General features: G+C 31.3%; 1 protein-coding gene across 3 annotated transcripts in view; it reads right to left on the reverse strand.

The window, feature by feature from the left end:
* Window positions 1-26581, reverse strand: part of cdk18 (cyclin dependent kinase 18) — a 128600-nt gene that overhangs the window by 70993 nt on the left and 31026 nt on the right. The window contains exon 1 of one of the 3 annotated variants that reach the window (XM_051123308.1): window positions 12789-13128. The exons of the other annotated variants lie outside the window; for them this stretch is intronic. The gene's annotated coding sequence lies outside the window, so the exon portion shown is untranslated. Of the gene's footprint in view, window positions 1-12788; window positions 13129-26581 lie in introns of those variants that run through there. 3 annotated transcript variants of the gene reach the window in all.

Genomic DNA, 26581 nt, shown 5'->3' on the forward strand with positions numbered 1-26581 from the left:
GTTCAGATGCACGCTCCAGTGCCGTTTTACAACTCGCAATATGCCGGCACAACGTTGCCCTTGTTTTTCAGGATGACATCGCTACAAGCATTTACACTGGATTCCTCCTGGAAAACATCCTTCTATCCGACAAAGCCTGTTCTTTTAGGAAGGCGAAAAGAACAGAGAAACACTGACTTGTTTGTTTAACTACTGTGTTGTCACTTCTCAGGGCTACAGAGTGCAAATAAAATATTTACAAATTTAAAATCTGAATTTGCTATGGACAGGAAAGTTTACTTTTCATCAAATTGATGTTTGATTCTCAAACAAATGACTCTTATGAACTGATTCTTTTTAATGAAACATTCTCAGACATACAAGTATATTGGTTTGAACTGGTCTGTATGATCTGATCTGAAAGTCATTTTTGATCATGTCTGGTTTGGTATGTTTGTTTTACAAGTTAAGTTACCAGCTGGTCGTTCAAAAGTAAATGTGTAGTTAAAGATACACATTCACAACAGAGATTTGTATTGCAGTTTTAAAAAGTCAAATAAAATATATAAATAGTAGTAGTTATTGTTTAGTATGTTTTTCCCCTCTCATTGCCAGCACTTTACAACAAAAAATACAGTAGCAACATTTTTTTTTTTCAGAGTGAACTGAAATTTACAGCGGAATCAAGCTTTAATATTGAACCTCGTATTTTATTTTATTTTATTTTATTTTATTTTATTTTATTTTATTTAATTTTTTAAAATTGTATTTTATTTTATTTTGAATAATGTAAAAAGTATTTGCTTTCATGTTAAACCTCCTTATTTTTATACTTATTGTTTTATTTATTTAGAATAATGTAAAAAAAAAAAAAAAAAAGTGTTTGCTCTTATTTTAATGCCCTACCTTTTTTTGAAAAATGTTATTTTATATGCTAATATATTATTATTATATTTTTGGAAGGAATCAATCTTTAATATTGAACCTCATATTTATTTAATTTTATTTTATTTTATTTATAGAATAATGTAAGAAGTAATTTTATTCATATTAAATGTTGGGAAAAAAAGAATACAATTTTTCTTTCATGTTAAACCTCCTTATTTTTATACTTTATTTTAATTTATAGGTTTTATATTATTGTATTTAAAATAATGTAAAAAAAGTATTTGCCTTTATTTTAATGTCCTATTTTATTTATTTATTTTTTTAAGAATTTAATTTTATTTTATTTTGAATAATGTAAAAAGTATTTGCTTTCATGTTAAACCTCCTTATTTTTATACTTATTGTTTTATTTATTTAGAATAATGTAAAAAAAAAAGTGTTTGCTCTTATTTTAATGTCCTACCTTTTTTTGAAAAATGTTATTTTATATGCTAATATATTATTATTATATTTTTGGAAGGAATCAATCTTTAATATTGAACCTCATATTTATTTAATTTAATTTTATTCTATTTTATTTTATTTATAGAATAATGTAAGAAGTAATTTTATTCATATTAAATGTTGGGAAAAAAGAATACAATTTTGCTTTCATGTTAAACCTCCTTATTTTTATACTTTATTTTAATTTTTAGGTTTATATTATTGTATTAAAATAATGTAAAAAAAAAAGTATTTGCCTTTATTTTAATGTCCTATTTTATTTATTTATTTTTTTTAAGAATTTAATTTAATTAATTTTATTTAATTTTATGTAGAGTAATGTTTAAAGCATTTGCTTTCATCTTAACAGAAGAATTTGAGAAGTATTTGCTGTCATAGTAAACCTCCTATTTTATTTTATTTTATTTTATTTTTTTAATTTAATTTAATTTTATTGGAAGGAATAAATCTTTAATATTGAATGTCCATTTTATTTCATTTTATTTTATTATTTCTGAAAGGAGTTCAACCTTTTATTTTATATTATTTATTTATTTATTTATTTTATTATTATTTTTTTTTTTTTTGGAAGAGTTGAACCTCCTATTTTATTTTATTTTATTTTATTTTATTTTATTTTATTTTATTTTATTTTATTTTATTTTATTTTGAAGAATTATTAAAAGTATTTGCTTTCACATTAAACTTCCCTTTTATTTTATTTTTTTATTTTTAGAAAAATTTTTTTTGAAGAATTTAAGAAGTATTTGCGTTCATACTGAACCTTCTTTTTTATTTTTTTGAACCTTCTTTTTTATTTTTTTGAACCTTTTTTTTCAGATTGATCTTAAATTTAAAGTAAGAATTACTAAAATAAAAAACTAAAAAAAAAAAAACTTTTTAATACACTGACAACCATCTTAAAAACATAAATTAATTTAATAGCACAAGATGTAAGACAAAACCCTAATGAACATAACTGGTCAGAAAAAGCTAAGAAACATAAAAAAAAAAAAAAAAAAAAACACATTAAATGTCAGCTGTTATACTGTGAATGTCAATTTCAGTTTTTTCCCAACACAATACACTTTATACAAAGGCAAAACCTTGCTTCTGAACAACCATCACTATTGAGAGATTCTGTTATTTGGCAACCTAAATTCATTTGATTCGTAAGCGTTCCAATTTGAGCGCCAGCGGCATTCTAGTCATTTTATTATCTGCAGTCAATGCTTGATTGAATGCGCTGTAACTGACCTCGTACGGCGGCCCGTCCGGCCCCGGCGGTGGCAAAATTGAGACGTCCCCCTTAAGACGGATGGCGATACCTCACACGCGTATCGCCCCGATACAATATTCCTGCCTGTCAAGCTGAAAATCGCACGACTAAACTAAGACAAATGGCTTCCACGAACACGAAGACAGCTTAATATGCAGCAAAGCTGAAAATGACATGACAGGAAGGGCCATTTGTCATTGCCTTTGGCTTCGCGGCATGTGTGGACATAGATAAAGATGCATATTACTTGGACCGCCACATTAGACCGTCTTTTTCGGAAAGGAGCGAGCTGTGAATGATGCATTAGTAATGTTGTTAGCGCCGGTGTCACATAATTTGCTTGTGCGCTTTTCATTACACAAGTAAACAGTTGACGGGACTCCAAAATGCACATAAATCTGGAGGAGGGAGTGATTATATATTTTTAGAAAGCCTACCGGCAGTAAATGCCCGCCGATCCCCGTCCCATTTAGACGAAGCAATAAAGACGACCTTTTGTTTTCACTGTACGCATCGCTACGACCGGTGCCAGAGACGTCTCGTTGCACTACAAAAAGCTCTTTCTTTCTTTATGTAGATGCACAAATCAAAAAAATGGTCGGGCGTCAAGCTAAAACAATGGCTGTAGTGTTCCTCTTATTTAAAAAAGACATAACAAAACACAACCGCCAACTATCTATGCTTAATAGTCGTGCTAGTGTTCGTTCAGCTGGCTCACAATTACGTGAAAAGAAACTAAGCCTGGTGAGAAGGAACAAACTGTGATTTTTATCGAGACTACATGGTCATTTTGTTGCTCTTTAGAAGCGTTGGGTTTGTTCCCTCCCGCTGTGACGATTGCTAGCAGCCTCTAGCTGTTATCAAAATCTTTGACGATCCATAAAAACAGCATTTTGCTTTTGTTCCATATCATAAAGGCAACGTGTTGCCCTTTTAATGAGTCAAAACTGGATTAGCTTGAAATGTTGAGCAACGTTGTGGTGAAGGCCGTGCTTTATTTACTGCAAACAGCAGGCTAGCTACTGTAAACATTTCTGGGAACCAGCCCGGATGAAGCACAGATGAGCGTTAGTGTTTTTGCTAAGCTTTCTCTCTTCTCTTTCTGATTGCTTCATGCTCAGTGGTTGCTCTTTCATAGCTCAGGAGACTTAATAGGGCTTTGGGTGAGGTTTATGCATCTGTGTTTCTCCTCAAATTTCTTAGACATGCTTTAATGGCAATACATTGTCTTTTTTAAAAGGTTAAAGCTATAAAATATATAATATATTTGGTTATTACCTAAGATAACTTAGTTTGAATGTTAGAGTTCAGACTTCTGAAACTAGATGTGTGATTACTGTATATTTTTATAGTTATATATTATTTTATTATATTATATAATCATATATAATTAGATTTTATTACATTTGTGGATGAAGATCATTTTATCTTTGAAGATTTTAATGAGAGTTTACAGAGTTTGTATTGAGGACATTGACTTAATTTCAGACTTTTGAAACTAGGAGGCGTGTGTTTTCTATATTATTTTTTTTTATGATATTATATAACTATATATTATATTATATTTGTGGATTAAGATCATTTTATTTTGGAGGACTTTAGTACTGAGATCACAGACTTTTGAAACTGAGACATGTGATTACTGTATATTATATTGTATATTATTATCCGATTATTATATCTGATATATTTATATATATATATATATATATATATATAGTGGTAATAAAAATAGACCTAAGCGAGCAAACAGTAGTCTTTAAAATGACTTAAAATACATATATAATAGCAATCCAACTACTCAGTTGTAATAATTATCTGATTACTTGATTGCCAAAATAATCGTTAGTGACAGCTCTTATATATATACATTTATATATTTATATATATTGTGTGTGTATATATATATATATATATATATTTTTTATTACCACTATACATATATATATATATATATATATATATATATATATATATATATATATATATATATATATAAAAGCACTGTCACTAATGATTATTTTGGTAATCGAGTTATCAGTTGTTATCAGTACATATGCCTACTTTTTATTACCACACATCCCCCCAAAAAATTTATAATAATTATAATTATATAAAATAAAATAAAATTTCATATATATAAATATTATTTACACACACACACACACATATATATATATATACACACACACACACATATATATATATATATATATATATATATGTGTGTGTGTGTGTGTAAATAATCATTAGTGACAGTGCTTATATATATATATATATATGTATGTATATATGTATAGTGGTAATAAAAATAGACCTAAGCGAATAATAGCCTTTAAATTTACTTAAAAATACATATATAATAGCAATCAGTTGATTATTTTGACAATTAATTTGGAAATCAGATATATAAAGGTAATAAAAGTAATAAAACCATACCTAAGCGAGTAATAGCAATCTGATTACTCAATTGTAATAATTATCTGATTACTCGATTAATCGTCAAAACAATCGACTGATTACTTGGTTACCAAAAAAATCGTTACAGTTCTTTTTTTTTTGTGGTAATAAAAATAGACCTAAGCGAACAATAGCCTTTAAAATACATATATAATAGCAATCCGACTACTTGATTGTAATAATTATCCGATTACTCGATTAATTGTCGAAATAATCAACTGATTACTCGATTACCAAAATAATCATTAGTGATGGCGCTAATATATATATATTTATATATATATATATATATATATTGTAGTAATGAAAATAGACCTAAGCAAACAATAGCCTTTAAATTTACTTAAAAATACATATATAATAGCAATCAGTTGATTATTTTGGTGATTAATCGAGTAATCAGATATAGGTAATAAAAATACACCTAAGCGAACAATTGCAATCCAATTACTCGATTGTAATAATTATCCGTAAACTCAGAGCGAGCTGATCGTTATAATAAACCCAAACTCACAGCAATATGTAGAGATGGAGTTTGAGACACTCCACACATGTAAATAATAACACTTCATGTAGAACGGCATTTACTTAAGACTGAGCAGATCTGAGACGCACGTACGCTAATGTAAATAATGAAAGCGAATATATTAAACCTGAATCGGTTATATTTATTTAATTTTGGGACTTCACAATGGCATTATGCTTTAGTATGGTTTTTAAAAGGGTTTATTATATTATATTATATTATATATTATATTAATTTTGTGCATTAAGAATCCTCCAAAATACTGAAACATAATTTTTGGCCAATACTGCACACCCCTAAAGTACCCTAGCATCATCTTTTGGGGAAAAAATCAGGTTTCCTAGTTTTCTTGTAAATTATATTGTAGTTTTATGGTTAATATTAATGTAATTGTTAGCAAACCAAGGTTTAACAAAAGGTAATTGTGTTCACACAAGAGGACGTTTTCTCCAATCTGGCCCTCAGATGACATGAATTTTTGACACTCCTGCTCTAATTAGTGATTTTTCTATTCTATATGACCGTAACTACAGGATGAGTCTGTCACTGCTAGAGAGAGTCTATGCACGCAACAATACAGATAATAAAGCTGTACAGCTAAATGACTAGCCACATGTGAAATATGGTTTTATGTGCAGGATTTAACAGGACACTGTGTGCTGAGTTGAAAGGAATGGTCCCATGCTGGTTTGCTAGAGGCTACACAGAAGTTATGACCCATAAATGGCCCCAACGAGAGATGATTTATAGAAATAAAAGTGTGTTGACAGGCTAACTACCTCAGAGCTGCTGGGTGACTAGCTGTATTTGCACTGTGGGTGGCACATCCTCACCCTGATATTCACCGAGATAAGACTGATCTGAGAACAGTTTGTTTTTCTTTAAAATGCCAAAATGTAAGGACTGAACTGGGGAAGTTGGCCTTAAATGACCACGGACAGACACATGAAACACATGGGGAACTTTACCGTGACTAACATGTAGTGTTTGTCTATTATTACAGGTCTTATGCATCGACCCACCATCATATGAGTCAACACACATTCCTGGGGTCACTTTAAATAACTTTACTTGCCTTCAGATGTAAAAAAAAAAAAAAAAAAAAAAAAAAAAAAAAAAAAGGGTTATTATTAAAATCAAATATGAAAAGAAAATGTAAAACCTTGCCAGAACTACAGGTGTTAAACATAGATGTGGGATATTGGCACTTCCAGATGAAGTGTAGGACAGCAGGATCACCTTCTATGCAAGCTGAAGCCAAATCTTGATTAACAATTTGTCTAAATGCATTGCTTTGCTGTTCACTACATGTCAGACATTGAGTGAATGAATGAATAGATGTAGATGAATGGAGTGGTGTTGCTTATGAAAGATTCACTGCCTTAATACTAAGCTGTTTGGAATTGTTGCAGTTGCTAGGCTGTTCCAAATGTATTTTTGTTGCTATGCAGTTTGCTAGGCTGTTCTGCGTGTTTTTTTAATTCGTTGGTATGCGGTTGATAGACTGTTCTGAGTGTTTTTGTGTTGCTATGCAGTTGCTATGCTGTTCTCAGTGTTTTTTTGTTGCTATGCCGTTGCTAGGGTGTTCTCAGTTTTGTTTGTGTTGCTGTGTGGTTGCTATGCAGTTCTGAGTGTTTTTGTGTCGCTATGCAGTTGCTAAGCTGTTCTGAGTGTTTATTTTATTCTGTTGCCATGCGGTGGCTAGGCTGTTTTCAGTGTTTTTTGTGTTGCAATGTGGTTGCTATGTCGTTCTTTTTGTGCTATGCAGTTGCTAGGCTGCTCTGAGTGTTTTTAGTGTTGCTATGCAGTTGCTAGGCTGCTCTGAGTGTTTTTAGTGTTGCTATGCAGTTGCTAGACTGTTCTGAGTGTTTTTGTGTTGCTATGTGGTTGCTATGCTGTTCTGAGTGGGTTTTGTGTCAGTATGCAGTTACGATGCTGTTCTGAGTGTTTTTGTGTTGCTATGCCGTTACAATGCTGTTCTGAGAGTTTTTGTGTTGCTATGCAGTTGCTATGCTGTTCTCAGTGTTTTTGTGTTGCTATACGGTTGCTAGGGTGTTCTCAGTGTTGTTTGTGTTGCTGTGTGGTTGCTATGCTGTTTTGAGAGTGTTTGTGTTGCTATGCAGTTGCTAGGCTGTTCTGAGTGTTTATTTTATTATGTTGCCATGCAGTTGCTAGGCTGTTTTCAGTGTTTTTTGTGTTGCTATGTGGTTGCTATGCCATCCTAAGTGTTTTTTTTTTTTTTTTTTTTTTTTTTGTGCCATGCAGTTGCTAGGCTGTTCTGAGTGTTTTTTGTTTGTTTGTTTTTGTCACTGTCGCTGTGCTGTTCTGGGTGTTTTTTGTGTTGCTATCCAGTTGCTAGGCTGTTCTGAGTGTTTATTTTATTATGTTGCCATGTGGTTGTTAGGCTGTTTTCAATGTTTTTTGGTGTTGCTATGTGGTTGCTATGTCGTTCTGTCTTTTTTTGTGCTATGCGGTTGCTAGGCTGTTCTAAGTGGGTTTTTTTTTTATTTGTGTTAATATGAGGTTGCTACATGTTTTTATTGGTGTTTAGTATGTCACTGTGTGGTTTCTGTGAATTTTATTGCATTTAATTGTAGTTGCTATAATTTTTTCCCGTTTTGCTGTTTGTTACTGTAAAGGTTAAGTGTTCTACGTGGTTTTGAGTGTGTTGCTTAACAGTTACTGGGGATTTCTGAAGTTCCTAGGTATGTTTGACTTGGCAAATACCATTATTAAGTCTATCCATCAGATAATTTCTTTTATTTGAAGAACTGTTGTATTTGTTCTCCAACAAAAGCAGTTCTGACAGTTCGGACATATTAAGCTTATGCATATATGTATATATAACCAGAGCAAAAACACACAGTACACAATGGATTACCTTTGCCCATAGTAATTAAAAAACACTGAACAGACAACCTCTGTCTCTCAGTGCCATATGCTGTGTAATAAAGAACTGTAGCAGTCGCGTGTTAAATTATGAGGATCTAATTATTTGTCTAGTTAGCAGGCCATTAATCTCCTGTAATCACTCACAGATTTATAGTGATGTCATCAGAGCTCTGAAAACACTCTCGATCAATAAGCACTCAGTCCTATAAGTTATTTCTAGTAAATCAATGGGTGCCCTATAGAGACCTTAAACAGCATAATTAGTCTGTGCAGATCAATAGTATATCTCTCTCTCTTTCTCTCACTCTTTCTCTAAGTAACTCTTCAGGGAGTGAGTTATAAAAGGGAAAAGGTTTGAATTTCCCAAAAAGAGGCAAAACAGGAGGTTTATATATACATATATTTCATTAAATACTTAAATGCTTCTTTTTTTTTTTAGCACTTTATAGTTTGTATTTAAAAGTAGAGGACAAAAATGATCACTGATTGTTATCTCACTGTACTTTGTGCACCAAAATACAATTTTTATTATGAAATTCCTTTCTGAAATTCATTATATAATTTGCACACTGCCTGTATTTCTACAATAGAGCAGTGTCTCTCTGTGAATGTAATTAGTTGAGTCTTAATTACTCATTATTTCAATTGCACATGACTTTAAGTACTTAAGCTTACTTATCAACATGCAATTTGCTGATTAGGGCAAACAAGGGCTGGGTGGTGTGAAGATATACACCACCTGGTAGTTATACAGACTGGAAGAAATTCTACTTTATTTACATGTGAGAGTGACAAAGAGTCACTGTAAAATATACAGCAGGACGTGTCCCATTTAGAGTTTAGATGCTTATGTTCAGTCGCTGAGCAAAATTGCAACTTATACACTTTAAAATATAAAGTGTGTGTAGCACTGTCTGTGCTGCAGTACTTCACAATGGCTCATTCAGTTAAAATCAGAGCAATATATTTTATATTTGTGTAATACTGATATTCTTACTTAATTGTAATATAATGTGACATAATTTGTTATGAATCATTATTTGTTATGAGTAATTTTAAGTTTTGGTTTGCATTCCTCAAGTTCATAATAATTAGTTGATTAGTATACATTTTGGGACTCGTTATTTAGAAAACATCTAAATATATAATCTATATATATATCTTATATAATCTATATATAAGTGTTCATCATGTATTTAATTTATATGAAGTTCTCTAAAGTTCCAAATAAAAATAAAAAATAATAATAATAAAAAAGATTTAAATTCAAATAGTGCATCACAATCAACAATGTGTCATTTGCAAAACCTTTAAATAATTGTTCCATTTAATTTATATTTTAAATATTGTGTTTACTTTTTTACGTTAATAATTTTAATTATTTTTAATTTCTATTATGTACATAATAAAATAAGATTAAAATAGTGCAGCACAATCAAAAATGTGTCATTTGTAAAACATGTAAATAATTTTAATGTTTTATATATTAAATATTACATTTAATATTTTTGCATTCATATTTTTTATATATATATATATATATATATATATATATATAATAACATAACAAGTTGTATAACAATATAATATAATTTATATGACAATATAATATAACAATATTAAAATTAAAATGGTGTAACAAATTAAATTTATCTATTAAAATATTTAATAAACATTTAATATTTATTACATTTATATTTTTTATTATATATATATATATATATATATAACATAAAATTTAAATTAAAATGCTGCATGGCATTAAATAATTTTAAATATTTAATTAGTTTTAGCATATTATTTATATATTATATATTACATTTAATATTTTTACATTATTAATTATTATATATATATATATGTGTGTGTGTGTGTGTAATAAGTTTAAAGTGATGCATGACAATCAGGTATGTTTTATTTGTAAAACATTTAAATAATTTTAAGATTTAATTTATATTTTAAATATTACACTTTTTTTTTTTAAACTTGAGGGACTTATTTCTTTTCCATGCAAAAATATCTACATTGTGATTACCGATACCGGTAATGTATAGTTACTCATACTGTGATTAAGAATGTGGTCATTCCCTCCATCCCTGTTGCAAACTTGTGAAAGTTCTTGACACAAGTTGCGTAAGTTGATTGACATCTGCACTTTATCTCCGCCAACATCCAGCATCATGGTTTTGGCCTATAAACCCGTCGGTGGTGTGAACGTTAATGAGAAACGCTCACTCACGGTGTGAACAGAGGTTATTAGTTCACAGGACCGTGAACACTGATGCCAGTGAGGCGAGAGATGGCGAGAGGGCAGATGGTGAAGAGGTTGAACCAAGTGCTGCGCGCCGCCCCGGGCCTGTCCATGTTGGGTCGACCTCGTTCTCATCTTCCTATCGCCATCAAAGCACAGCAGCTCTTTTGACTAACAAGAATCGTCGTCCACAATACAGGGCGGTGTTGGTGCATATTCATTCTCCCCATGTGTTATTTCTATCTAGACAGGGAATTTTGTGTCATTTCCATTTCAAAGCCGGAGAAGAAAGGCAAAGACACTTCTTTATAATCACAGGGCTCTGAAATTGTATCCCAGCTCGGATACAAACAACGGGGAAATTCTTGAAGGCGCTTTTGTTACTTCCTGATACTTTGCTCACTTACACCCGAGCTATTACCATCACCGGAGCCCGGCACATGATATATGATATGTTTTGCTTAGGACATTTTTGTGCGTCACCACGGCTGTCACTATATGCGAGGCACCGTTTATCTCAAATGAGCAATAAAACCTCTCATTTGGTGCCGTTCTCCTAGGCCCAATTGCGCAATTATCTTCAATCGCCTTCTCGAAGTAAGGCTTCACAGCCGAGGAAGGAAATTAACTGAGTTAGAAGACCAACAAACCACAATTGCTCCTTCTGAATACACAATTTAGCTTTGAGAGGAAATGCTGCCCGTCTAGACCAAGGTGATAACATCTGTCATATTCACATCCTATAAAGGAACTCATAAACTTACATAATGCCGTTGTGTTCTCCACATCACAGGTTTGTCCTCATATTCTCCCAGTTTATTAAATGAAGGTTATCTTCCATGTGCGGAATAAAGTTTGTGGAGCAAATTATGAGTAAACTGACTGGTCAACATGAGTAACTGATAAAAATACCCATTTCTGGTATTGTTTCCACTGGTTTTCCACACACACGTACTTGTGTGTACCTTAAGTTTTAAAAAAAGTTACCATACCAATGTTTTGTTTTACAAAAACCGGCACTATTCATATTCATTTTATAAAACTACACTCTTATACATTAACAATCATCATACTTGAGTTTATTTCAAATTTAACTTCTCCAAAAGCATAGAAGAAGCACCTCGGACAGAGTTGCTGCTTAATGCTACTTAAAGTTTCACAAGCAACAACATTTAGTCCCAAAGTTTTTTTTTTTTTTTTAACATTTTCATGAAAGCAGTTTTCCCTCAAGCAAACATAAACATGATTTACGTCTTCCCACATGCCCTCACTGGATCATCTTTGTGATCACATGAGACCTTCAAATCTGAAAAGTTGCACAAGTTGCTTGTGAATTCATGCTTGTTGACAAGTTTTAAAGTTTCAAAAATGACTTTTAACTCTCTTGTTCTGTATGAAACCACCACATGCTGTTGCTTTAAAGATCCAAAACCAAAAACTCATCTGCAGATGTTCATCACCAACTTTTTACTCTCATAAACGCCATATCAGAACCCTATACAGCCCAAAGCGGCCCTTTATTAAGCGGCTTTATTTTTAAGAGTGCTGCATATAATATAGATTCATAGCACCTTTTCTTTTTTCTTTTGCACTAATGAGCCACTGCCAGCCGCCTATTGTGGCTTCACACTGATCCTGCTTCACACTAATGTTATTGACCGACTCTGTTTGTGCGTTCGAGTGGTCGGATAGGCTGCAATAAGCAGGCGTGTTATGTAAACATAGCAATGTGTCACTTTAAAGCATCTCGCCGCAAATCTATAGTCCCGGCCGTACAGGCAGCCGTGAATCATGTGCCCACGCCGCTGAACACGCGTGACCCCGAAGCCGCATATATTGCGTCAGCACGCGTCAGCGTGTGGGTTTAGAAAAGATGAGCGAAACCTGAATGGAAAGAGCGTTTATGGCGTTATTCCAGTGCTAGATGTACACAGCTTCAGCTTCGCTCTCTATCTACATAACGGCACGGTCAAGCATGTCATAAAGTCAGAACAGTTCATGTCACAACACAGACACGGTTGCATACTCACAGGAGTGGTTGGAGTCTGCAGGAGGCAAACAGTAGACCGTCTCTACTCTACTCTTCCTTCAGTGTGAAAGGGAGGAGAAAGAGGAGGAGGAGGGCGGCCTCCAGGTCTGGAGGCAGTCAGCGCACCGCCAGACAGATAATCCAAAACTGGAGGTGTCTTATTTAGTCTGCAGCACGCATTGCATGCGTGCATGCAGCAGAGAGAGGCACAGGCGTTTATCTCGCGTCCCTCTCTGCGCTCCCTCCTACTTCTGCTCATGAGAGACCCTTCTGACAGGAGGAGATGCGGGGAAACATAACAGAAAATAAATAAAAAAATAAAAACATACAGGAAGCAAATGTGTCTCTCTGAAGGATTTTATAATCACGCTGGGTCTCCACCCCCACTTGGCTGTCTCTCCTCCCCTATTGTTATAGCAACGGCCAATCAGAGCGCTTCATCACACAAGCCCTCTCTGCCTGCCGAGAGACTGTGATTCTTTCACACCGGAGCTTGTTCAATATGGCTGTGGACCAATAGTGTGTGTGTGTGTGTGTTGTGGATGCTGTTAATTAGCTGATCTGTCTAGTGAAAGGTTAAACAGTGTTTCGCTGTCTTTAGCTGTCAAACCCTTGTGTTTTTTTTCAGTTTTGTGGTTTACCGTCTTCACATGCGCTTCAAAGAGAGATATCAAACACGTCGGCGTAGACTAATTAGGGAACAGCTTTGAAAAGTGCAGGTTTTCACTAGCTAGTCAGTCATTGGTTTAGTTTCATAGAGGAATGCTCTGTTGAAAGACTTCATTAGAGGTTATTATGTGCTGATAAGTGTTTTTAATAGGCGTTGCTGTCTTGTTTTACGGTTTCATTTTCTAAAAATTGCTAAAACAAGATAATTTGCTTGAAGCAGCACTGCATAATGACACTGTTAGGACTTGTTTTCATGTATTTTATCTCGAATAGAATATATTTGTTGTACTGACACAGACTTAAGTATTTTTGTTTAGACTTTAAAAAAGTTTAAATCAAATCTTTATGTCTTAAGAAGTGTTGCTTTTTAAGCAAATTCATCTTGGTTTAAGGAATTTTTAGATATTTTACTTGGAAAAACAAACTCTGAAACAGCTTTTAAGTTGCTCTTTTCCATTTAATAAAAGTGAGTGAGAATGATCTCTTTCAAGCTCAAAAAATGACAAAAAGTACGATAAAAGCATCATAAAATAGTCAATATGACTTGTGTGCTGTTTTTTTTCCCCCAAATCTACTGAAGCCATGTGATTGAAACTGAAGTCATTGTTCATTCATTACTGAATATATTCCGTCCTCTGTAGTTCTCAAATCTCATTTGCATTCATCTCATATATGGCATTTCAGGATGTTTCATGCCACTGTTATTTTAGTATTATTTATAGGCCTATTTATTTATTTTTAGATTTGACTTTGTTTATATATTCAGGTTTGTTCTAACTTATATTTTTGTTTTATATACACAAATTATTTATATATAAAATAATTGAAAATATGTAAACAAAATAAATACAATAACAAAATTATATAATAAATATAAATATAATAAAATATAAATTCAATTTATATATATATATATATATATATATATATAATTGAAAAATTGTGTGTATAAATGTAAAATAAAAAAGTATATGTATTTTTTAAAGAATGTATATATCTTTCATAAGTATCTATATATATATATATATTTACTTTTTTTAAATAAAAAGTAAACAAAATAAATAAAATTAAAGATTAGTATTAGTAAGTAATAGTATTAATTAAAATAGTTTCAATATATAAATCATATGTATATATTGAACATTTTAAAATGTTTATAAATATATAAATATTGTATATATAATAATATAAGAACTAAAAGGAAATAAACAAACAAACAATATATATATATATATATATATATATAATTAAAATAGTTTAAATATATAAATTATATATATATATATATATATGTGTGTGTGTGTGTATATGTACTTTTTATATATTATATATGTGATATATATATATATATATATATTATTTTTTATTATTATTTTTTAATAAAATTTTTTATATATATATATATATATATATATATATATATATATATATATATATATATATCAATTTATAATACACTTTTTAATATGTATATGTATAATACACTTTTTCACTTTATTTAATTTCTTAATTTCTTCATCCAATATTTATATTTTATGTACAAATGTAACAATTTTTGAGCTGTGTGGACAGTGTATGCTTTAGTGATACTGCAAAATTTCCCTTTTGTGTTCCACAAAAGAAAGTCAGTCAAACCGGTTTGGAACAGCATGAGTGTGAGTAAATAATGACGGAGTTTTCATGTTTGTCTGAACTATTCCTACAGTTTAGTTCTATTCCATTAAAACACTGAGGAATGGTAAAATGCAGCCATAAGTGGACCAAATCCCTGTTAGATGTTGTGCGTCTCACAGCGGCAACACAGTCAAAGCTCCTTTTCATTAAGCGAGCAACTCAGATGTTCAAACAACATTCAGCTCGGTTTCAAACACGAGGTTTGTTGATGTTTGCGTATCCGTGTGTGTCTTTACCAGCTGTATATGTAGCGCACTACATACAGCAGATCTCAGAGCCAGTGACCCGCACAGCAACAGAATGAGTACTCAGCAAAAATTAGGCATCCAAATGAGGTTTTCACACCTGAATTGGAAAAAGTAATTTTACTGAAATGAGGTTCAGAGAACCATGGATAGAGCAGAAAAAAGGGCTGTGCACCTTTCACACATTTTCTTCTGAAGCATGTCAGCAGATTTTATGATGTTAGAATCAGTCAATAATTGATATTGATGTTTACAGGAGACCTACACCACTAAAGTTGCTTGTACAAAAAAGGACTTTCTGTACTTTTCAGTACTGTATGTTCTGAAACACAATTATTTTTAATGAAACAGTGGCTTTCAGTAAGGGATCATGTGCAGTTAGAAGATCATTATCGCAAAACAAACCCTCAACCCTAATGGGAAGTGGAGTGTAAATAATGAAGACCTTAATTATCTAACTAACTCGTAACCTTGTTTAATTGCACTTAAAAAAGTTCTCTTCTGTCTGTTGTTCTGCACTTCCTGTTCTGCTGTAGAAATTTATTATTTTCCATTTGGTCTCAAGTTTGGTCTAGTAGACATTGTTTTCTATCTTGGATGAATCAGTTTTTCTTGTATTCTCCTCATTTATTAGTCACTTTAGATAAAAGCTTCTGCCAAATGAATAAATATAAATGTAAATTATGTTTTGAAGTCAATATAGTTCCTATGTTGCGTAGCAGTTCAACTGGAGTTTAACTGATAACATTTATATGTACATTTAAAGCCACATTAAAATATACTCAAGTAAATATAGATTCTGTTCCGCCTAGTGAGCTGCCCTGCTGTTTACCGTCTACAAACACAGCTGCCTTCTAAGATTGCAACTTTGATGGTCACTCATAAGTGTTATATTATATTATATTATATTTAAAGTCACATTAAAATGTAAGTAACAGAAGTACTTATTCTAAATATACACTCTGTAAAAACAGACTGTGTTCCGCCTACAGATCTGGCTGTAGAAACCACTACATTTTCAGATTCTGACTGATTGTGATGGTAGAATTTAATTTTACTACATTTCAAAACTATATGTAATTATTATGTATATATAAATACACACAAATTAATGCAAATGTTTATAAATGTTATTTATGTGCAAAATTCTATTTTATATTATTATCCATTCCTTTTTTCAGACGTAACATGACTGAATTGCAACACTGTATCATCTGTATCATTTTCCTTTCTAATTTCTAATATATTATATGAATGAATTTTAAAAAATATATACCATATATATTATATATATATATATATATATATATATATATATATATATATATATATATATATATATATATATATATATATATATATATATATATATATATATATATATATGTAATTTTTTTTTTATAAATATACATCTTTTTTCCATAAATATTGTATTCTATTCTATGCTATTCTATTATTTTCGATTCATTTTTCAAACATAACTTTTTTGTAACATTGAAATGCAACATTGTATAATTTACCTACATATGTATATAGTTGATTTTTAGAATTAATCTTTTTTAGAATTTATAAATAATTCTAATATATTAAAAAATTATATGAACAAAATAAAAAACTATATTTATCTATGTTTTTTATTATACATATTTTGTCTATATATATTTTTTCCATAAATATTCTATTCTATTCTATTCTATTCTATTCTATTCTATTCTATTCTATTCTATTCTATTCTATTCTCCATTCATTTTTCAAACAGTAACATTTTCATAACATGACTGAATTGCAACATTGTATCAGTTCCATATGTATATATATATATATATATATATATATATATATATATATATATATACATACAGATGAATATAGAATAGAATAGAACAGAATAGAATGGAATAGAATATTTATGGAAAAGTATTGTACACACACACAAAATAGAGAAATATAGATAGATGTATTTTAATTTGGTCATATAATATATAGTATATTAGAATTACTTATAAATTCTAATAATGTAAATATATACATGTGTGTGTGTGTATATATATATATATATATATATATATATATATATATATATATAGTGGGGACCAAATGTATATATATGAAATTTTATATGTGTATATATATATATATATTTATATATGTGTATGTATGTATGTATGTATGTGTATATATATATATATATATATATATGTGTGTGTGTGTGTGTGTGTATATGTATATATGTGTTTATATGTATGTATGTATTATTTAATATTATTATTTAATATTTAATATATTATATGAGCGAATGAAAAAAACATATATCTCTGTTTATCTCTCTATATTTTTTATGTAGTATATTTTGTATCTATATATAGATTTCTTTTTTCCCATAAATATTCTATTCTATTCTATTCTATTCTATTCTATTCTATTCTATTCTATTCTCCTTTTATTTTTCAAACAGTAAATTTTCCCATTTAGGATTTAAACAAAGTAGGAAATTATGTGACAATTAATTTTTTTTTTTTTTAATGATGACTTTCTCACAGTTCATCACAGTTGATCTGGCATCATTTCCACTCTGACGAGTTTCTTTATTTGTTTTCTCAAGGAGACAACAGTGTCAATGAAGACCTTGAAATGAAATATGAGACATGAAATCAAAGAAACATCAAGGAATTTTTCACTTGTAAACAATATTCTTATTTTGTGTCATTGTTAACCAAGCTGTAATTATGACACTACAAAGTGTGGGAACATACAGTATTAATTGTGTGTATTATTTATACATAAAATGCTGGCTTTAAAATTTTGTGAAAAAATTGCATTCAACATTCAATATTATTATTATTATTATTATTATTATTTAGAATGGTTGAGATTGCAGTGATATCAGGATTGTTTACACATACTGACAGCTTTCAGAACTCTGATGGTTTATCAGCTTTGATGATAATAGCGTGAAGTAGGCCGTTAGTGAAGCGTTCAGATGTGTGGCCCTGTTGAAGCCATCAGACGCCTCTGTGCTGTCAGGACTGACAGGATGATAGTATCACATGCTCCTCTGTGATGGAAACTACCGGCACACATCAAACAGCATGATCAAAGCCCGTGTTTGCCTCATAACCTTGTTGTTCGATGAGCGGTACAAATAAGTTTTATATGCTGAAGTTCACTGTAGCTTTTCCTCCTAATTTCAAATGGAAAGACTTTGTTTGTGGAGATAAAAGCAGCGGTGAGGACCTGATGCTGAGCTGCTTCTCTAAAAGATTAAAACTGAACGCATTAGGGACCAGTGACCCTTAATTGGTCCAGAAGCTTGTAATCGGCTGATTCTGATGATGCTTATTAGATTAATTGGTCTGAAATACCAACACAGATCCGACTTTGATTTTATAGCTTGATGATGAGACACTTTGAGGGTCGCTGACGGTGGAAAAAAGAAGAAACAATAACTGCATTACAGTGTGATGCAGCATATTTGAAGCCATGCAAACCTAATTTATCTTTCTGTTGGTTTTTTAAATCCATTACATTTATTGTAAATTTAGCAGAAAGTACAGAATACGTGAATACATTTCCTTTTTGTTCTATGTAAACTTATTATAAGAAAGATCTTGATGAGAATGGAGTACTGCTAGACATACTTAATGCAGTATGCATATATTACACATAATTTGTGATATTTAATACCATTCTATGGTGTAAATGATTTTTTTTATTAACATTTCTGGAATAAAAGATTCAACTCTTTTGTTACAGTTACATATTTTTACACCCTTTGCATAATTTGACAACATTACAGCTTGATTGCAAATGATGCAACTGTTCTCTTGTGATAATTACCTTGATTTTTCTACATTTTCTTCAAATATATTTTCTCAAGCTTTCCAGTGGCACTGTTGTCTCCTTGGTAACCAAAAAGGAACTCAAGATGGAAACTTTTTCTTTATTATTTTTTTTTTTAAATTGTTGAAATTATTAGTTTTTTTTTTTTAAATTAAGTTTATTTCACTCTTTTGCTAATTGTTTAAATGTTTTTCACCAATCAAAAGTTTGGAATAATTAATTTTTTTTTTTTGTTAATGATTAATGTTTAATAATGTTTTTTTTTTTCTTAAATGAAGAAAAAATGAAGTAAAAAAAGATGTAAAATGTTATTACAAGTTAAAGGATCTGTTTTCAATATTAATAAAATAAATTAAAAATAATTCATTTATTTATTATTATTATTATTGCTGCTTAATATTTTGTGAAAACTGTTACATTTCAGTAGAAAATTCAAAAGAACAGCATTTATTTGAAATAGAAATCTTGTGTAACTTTAGAAATGTTTTTACTGTCACTTTTGATTGAATTAACGCTTCCTGCCTTAAAAAAAAAAAAGACTTTCAGAACAATGAAAAACATTAAGTAATTTCTGTTTAATATTTTGTAAATGTCACTTTTGATAAATTTAATGTTTTTTTTTTTTAAATGTAAAAAATGAATTTGCAAAAAATATGAATCATTAACTTACACTTGCAATGCAAAAATTGACAAACTTTTTTTTTTGTTATGCTTAGTTCAGTGAAAGTTCAAAAGAACAGCATTTATTTGAAATACAAATCTTGTGTAACTTTAGAAATACAATACATACAAAGGTTGCGCTAGATTTTTGAAGTTGAGGGTGAAAATACGTTTGTCGTTTTTCAACATACCCTAACTGTCTTGAGCCAGAATACACAGAGTTCAGGGAGAGTAAGACAAGACGAGCGTTTGAGAATAAAAAGTATTTAAATTGTATTTTTTTATTTTTAATTTTTTTTATGAACTTTTTTTTTTGTTATGCTTAGTTCAGTGAAAGTTCAAAAGAACAGCATTTATTTGAAATACAAATCTTGTGTAACTTTAGAAATACAATACATACAAAGGTTGCGCTAGACTTTAACATTGTCCGTACGGCCTTCAGATATTTCCGTCATTAATAAAAAAATTCCGTCAATTCCTTTCTTTTTTTTTTATAAAATGTAATGCTTAAATTTAATTTGCAAAAAATCTAAATCATTCTGAATTATTAACTTCTACTTGCAATGCAAAAATTGACAAAAACATTGACAAACTTTTTTGGGGGAGGAAATATCGCTTAATGTTAAACATGAAATTAGTTATTTATCTGAATTTCTAGATTTCTGTTTCACATTCAATGAATCTAGTTGTTTTTGGGGTGCAAAACAAACAAAAGTGAATTTATCTGCAATCAGTGACAGATTCTTTTAAGTTTTTACACTGAGCTGATACTGTACGTAGTTGTACTTGGCAGCTCTAGACTGTCAGTAATCAACATATGGATCTAAATCTGACAGCAGTGAGTATTAGTAACTGAAGTGTGTGTGTAACATCGAGCATTTTCTCATGAGTCACTCAGCCGGCCAACCTGGAAAACTCTGCTGACAAAGAGCCCGAATCGGCCGAGTGACCTTGTCGGGAACTGGAGAGAAAGAGATTGAACAGCAGAGGGACAGAGTTTTCTCCCCGCAGGCGACACGCTGAGATCTGATTAGATCAGCGATGCCCTTCACAGTGGACTCGGATCCGAGCGGGGCCAAACGAACGCTCCGGAAAATGAAAATCTATTTCAAGGGGGAACGGGCACCAAACGGCCGGGGTTAATATTTAATGAACAAACAGGACTGTGATGCGGTGGCAAGCTGCAGGACCCGCCGTGTTTGCACAGGAACGATCTGCAGCTTTTTTAAAGAGCCGCTTTGATTTATGCGGTGAGAGGAGACACCCTGGGAGAGAGGACACGTCTGATGGAGTCTGTGCTGGGAAAGCATGGAGTCAGCACTTTGACTGGATAACAAGACTCTTCATCAAGGTTTCCCCTGCGAGAGAACTCGTTTCAGTGGCTCGCGATCGATTTAGCCGTATCCTCTTCTCATTTGGGAGTGTGTTACCTCTGTGACGGTGTGGAGAAGGGCCTGATGGGTCGTCTGCTGCTGCTCTTCTGTACTGTAGTGTTTCTGACAAAGAGCTTGCTTTTTTTGTTAACCTTATAATGCCTAGTGTATCATATTTGATACACAGGCCTTTAAATGATCAGCATGATCAAAATTGATCAAAACAGATTCATATATAATGTACTCACCCCCTTGTCATCCAAGATGTTCATGTCTTTCTTTCTTCAGTCGTAAAGAAATTGTTTTTTGAGGGAAACATTTCTGCATTTTTTTTTTCCATATGAAGGACTGCTTTGGTGCCCTGTCTTATCTAGTGTAACGATGGGTTATTTTAACAAAAATAATACAATTTATATACTTTTTAATGCCAAGCGCTCGTCTTGTCTTACTCTGCCTGGACTGTTTTTTCCCAGTTTGTGACAGTTAGGGTATGTCGAAAAACCCTCATCTCATGTTCTCCCTCAACTTCAAAATCGCTGTTTTACCTTTTTTGTTGAGGGTGTTTGATCTTCTTTGCATGTTCACTTTGCAAAGACTGGGTCGGTACTTCTGCAGCGATGTAGGATGATTTTAAAATGATTTTTGAAGTTGAGGGTGAAAATACGTTTGTCGTTTTTCAACATACCCTAACTGTCTTGAGCCAGAATACACAGAGTTCAGGGAGAGTAAGACAAGACGAGCGTTTGAGAATAAAAAGTATTTAAATTGTATTTTTTTATTTTTTATTTTTTTTATGAAAATAACCGATCATTTTGCTGGATAAGACCCTTCTTCCTCGGCTAGGATCGTTTACAACCGCATTTGGGATCGTTTGAAGCTGCATTTAAACTGCATTTTGAAAGTTACAAATCTAGGCACCATATCAATCCATTATATGGAGAAAAATTCTGAAATGTTTTCCTCAAAAAACATAATTTCTTTACGACTGAAGAAAGAAAGACATGAACATCTTGGATGACAAGGGGGTGAGTACATTGTATGTGAATCTTTGTTTTGGAAGTGGACTTCTTTAAATTCATATGATCATGGCATTCATTTTTTTGTGAGGGATTGTTTCCTCATGTGTTTTATTTTAAAGAGAAGCAAAAGCATAAATTCTGTGCTACATGGCTTAGGTCACTCAATATTCATTAAACAATACGCGGTAGATGGTGGTATGTGCTGCTTCATCTGTCAGTCACCTGAAGAAGAACTTGTCATTTACATTTTTTTAGTAATAAAAATCATTTAGTTCAGTTAGAGAACAGACAATACAACTAAAACTGAACACAGCTGCTCAAAGCCTGTTGACTTTTGCCATTTATCTAAGGTGATAGTGGAAGTTTCATATTTATTTGGTTCCAGTGTTTGCTGATTTTTATTTAAACTGTGTAATTTTTTTTTTATTTTACATTACATCAAGGTGTATGCAATGCTTCCAAGCTTTTATATTCATTTGGCTAATAAACGTTCTACGTTTCTTTTTTATTTGGTTACAGTGTTTACTGATTTTCAGTTTTGTATACCCAATTAAACTTTGTGTAAGTTAGTATTTTTTATTAGGCATATAACATGGTGTATTATTATTAGTTTTGTTAATAAAAGTTTGTTACGTTACATTAATGCTGCTCATTTAAAAGTGACAGTAAAATGCGCATGATGCTTTTACAAGCTAATTAAAACCGAAGGAAAGTGAAGAAAAGAGGGAAAACTCAAACGAACTAAAAACAAACAATTGCTAGACACTGAATTGCTGCTAATTTGAAAGTGAAAGTAAAACTTGACCTATACAACATATTGCTGTTTTGTTTTCCCTTCGATTTTTTTTCCCCCTTATTTTTTTGTTGGTTTTAAAAAGGTCTTAAAAAAGTCTTACATTTTTTAAAAGTTCTTTTAGGATAATCATGAAAGTGTTCACCTCAGGTCTGTTTCCTGTGAAATCATTTCTAGTTTTTGTAGTCAAGCAGACATAAGAATAACTTTCATATTGTTAATAATGAGGAAGCTTAGTTTACTTGATCCACACAATATTAAAAAAAGTCTTATTAAAATGTATCAAATATGTGTTGCTTTTGAGAAACATTTATTTGTTAATCTCTTAAACAATTGTATTGCATTGCATTGTTCTTCAAATAATATCATACAGTTACTTTATCTTCTGATTTGCAATTCCTGCTTCTTCTATATCTTAGTTTCTTCTTCTTCTATCATGATATCCTTGTGATATGCAATTTCTCCTCCTCCTTGTCCTTCTTCTATATTGCTGTGTACTTGATGTACTTGAATACACTCAAGTTTGGTCACCATTTTTTTCCCAGAGGGAGAAAAAGAACAAATCTAGCCTTTGAATAAATATCCCATGACCTTCAGGAGGCATGATGGAATTTCACTTAACGATTCTTGGCCCAAGTGGAATGTGTGTGTATGTATATATATACTTATACACTGCCATTCAAAGGTTTGGGATTAGTAAAATTTATTTATTTTTTTTAAGAAATTTCTTCACAATCTAAGATTCTTGGCCCAAGGGGAATATACAGTAAAACTGTAAAATATTGAAATTTAAACTAATGGTTTTCCATTTGAATATACTTCTTCTTCTGATATTTATTTAAATCATCTTCCTCTGATATCATACACTTCCTCCTCCTTATCGTTCTTCTTCTTATAATTTCTTCTTCCTGTTCATCATCATCTTCATTCATTGCCTCCTTCTTCTTGTCTATCTTCCAGAATTCCTTCTTCTCATCTTACAATTTCTACTGCTACTTCTTCTTCTAATATCATATTGTTCTTCTTCTGTCTTACATTTCCTTTTCCTTTTGATATGCAATTTCTCCAACTCCGTGTCCTCCTATATTATAATTTTTTCTCTTCTTCTGATATCATACATGTCCTCCTTCTTGCTATGGTTCTTCTATCTTACACTTTCTCCTTCTTCTTCTTCTTTTTCTTCTTCATACATTGCCTCTTCCTTCTAATCCTCCTTCTAGAATTCCTTCTTCTTCCTCTTCTAATATCATTAATGTCTTCTTTTGTTTTGTTCTATCGTACAATTCCTTTTTTTCTTCTATCATGCAATTTCTTCATCATCTATTACACAAATTCATCTTTTTCTGATGTTAATCAATCTTTTTCTTTTTCTTCATCATCATCATCTTTTTTGAGTGTGTTTTGTTTTAGGATGTTTGTAGTCAAATATATTTTTGCATATGTTGTAAACGTGCCTGGTTTAAACAAACAGGCGTTAAATGTATCTGAGAATGATTTAAAGTTTAAAGTCAACATGACAACTGACAGAAAAAAATTGACCCTATTTTACTCTCTTAAAACATTGTGGTGAACGATTTTTCAGTTTATGTCATCTTTATGTCAGTTTATGTCAAATTTAACTGACTTTATACTGTTGTTATTTGTCAGAGAAGTGCTGGAGACAGCTATAAACATCCACTAAAAACAATACACCTGTTTATTTACTCATTGATTAGAGGGAATGGGTGAATTGTCTGCACTCTGTGGTACAAGAAATATAATCACTCCACAAGGTCAGAAAATAAGAGTGATTATTCTCCTGGTGGAAATTCCATCTGAACCCAACCGTGAGGTGAGCAGAAGACAAAGGAACAAACTGTGTTCTTGAGATTCCTCTCAATTCATCTCATTGCGATCTCAGTGAGGGTTAATTCTGATTAGTGATGCTCTTTGTCGGTGGGCCGCATGCACACTGCGTTCAGTCAGGGCCAATTGCTAGTTTTCTGATGACCTTGATGGCAATAAAAGCTCCATTATCGGAGCGTGATGTCATCGTTCAGTTACACTGCATGAAGATGATATATTGTCGCAGGCCGGAACAAAAGAGATTTCACAGTAAGTGCGACTGGTGACCTCAACGTTCTAGGAATACACTCAAATTTGGTCGCCCCTTTTTTCTCAGAGGGGGAAAAAAGAACAAATCTAGCCTTTGAATAAATATCCCGTGACCTTCAGGAGGCATGAAGGAATTTCACTTAACGATTCTTGGCCCAAGGGGAATATATATTACAATTTTAAACGAACAGGTTTCTGTTTTAATTTTCTGTAAAATATTTATTTTTGTAAATACTTATACAGATTTTTATAATTAATTCCTGTGATGCAAAGCTGAATTTTCATCCTCATTACTCCAGTGCCTAGATTTGTATATGATCCTTCAGAAATCTTCAGAATATGCTAATTTATCATCAATGTTGGAAACAGTTGTGCTGCTATATAATATTTCTTTTTTGAAACACAAACACACACACACACACACACACACACACACACACACACACACACACATATATATATATATATATATATATATATATATATACACACACATATATATGTATATATATATGTATGTATATGTATGTGTGTGTGTGTGTGTATATATATATATATATATATATATATATATATATATATATACACACACACACATATGTGTGTATATACTGTATATTTATTTATTTTATTTTATTTTATTTATTTATTTTTTTTTTTTGCAACCTGTGATATTTTTTAGTAAAAAGAACAGCATTTAAGAACAGCATGTTTTTTGTATCAATAAACACTACTGTTCAAAAATCTCATGTACAGTAGGTTACTAAACAAAATAATATTTCCACAATTTTTTAATTGTGATTTTTTTTAATTGTAAATTAAAGTTTAATATAATTAAATAGAATTGAATTACATTTTTATACAATTTAATAATTTTACTTATTTATATAAATAAATAAAATTGCAATTTGAAATGTATTTAACTTTTAAAAACATGACTTGATTACTAAAATTATTTTTTAAGAGTTTATGTTGCAGTACAGTGTGTAATCAATCAAATCAGTTTTTTCAGCATTATTCAATTTAATATATTTCAACATAATTTACTGTAAGCTTCAGACACTAGTATCAGGTTTATCAGTTGAAAGCACAGTTGTATATGAAAGGCTCTACTTTGTATCGCTTGCCAAGTCCACTCAAATGCAGCACAACTACTGCTCTCGCTTTCACTTGCTTTCTTCTCTCAGAAGAGCCTCTCTCATCTGTCTCATTGCACATTGTGAAAGCGAGAGCAGAACAGCTGAACTCCCCCTCAGCTGCTCGGCTGCGGCTCAGCAGCGCCGGCTCCAGGTTTCACCACAGCAGCTCGGAGATGCCGAGGGATGAAAGGCACTAGCCTCTCTCAACAAAAGCATTAGCCGGCCTTTGAATTATGCAAGATCCACACTTAAAGGAGCTTCAATTTGATATTTCTTAAGTCAAAGAAC

Source organism: Labeo rohita, chromosome 11 (assembly GCF_022985175.1).
Source record: "Labeo rohita strain BAU-BD-2019 chromosome 11, IGBB_LRoh.1.0, whole genome shotgun sequence".
Lineage (NCBI taxonomy): Eukaryota > Metazoa > Chordata > Actinopteri > Cypriniformes > Cyprinidae > Labeo > Labeo rohita.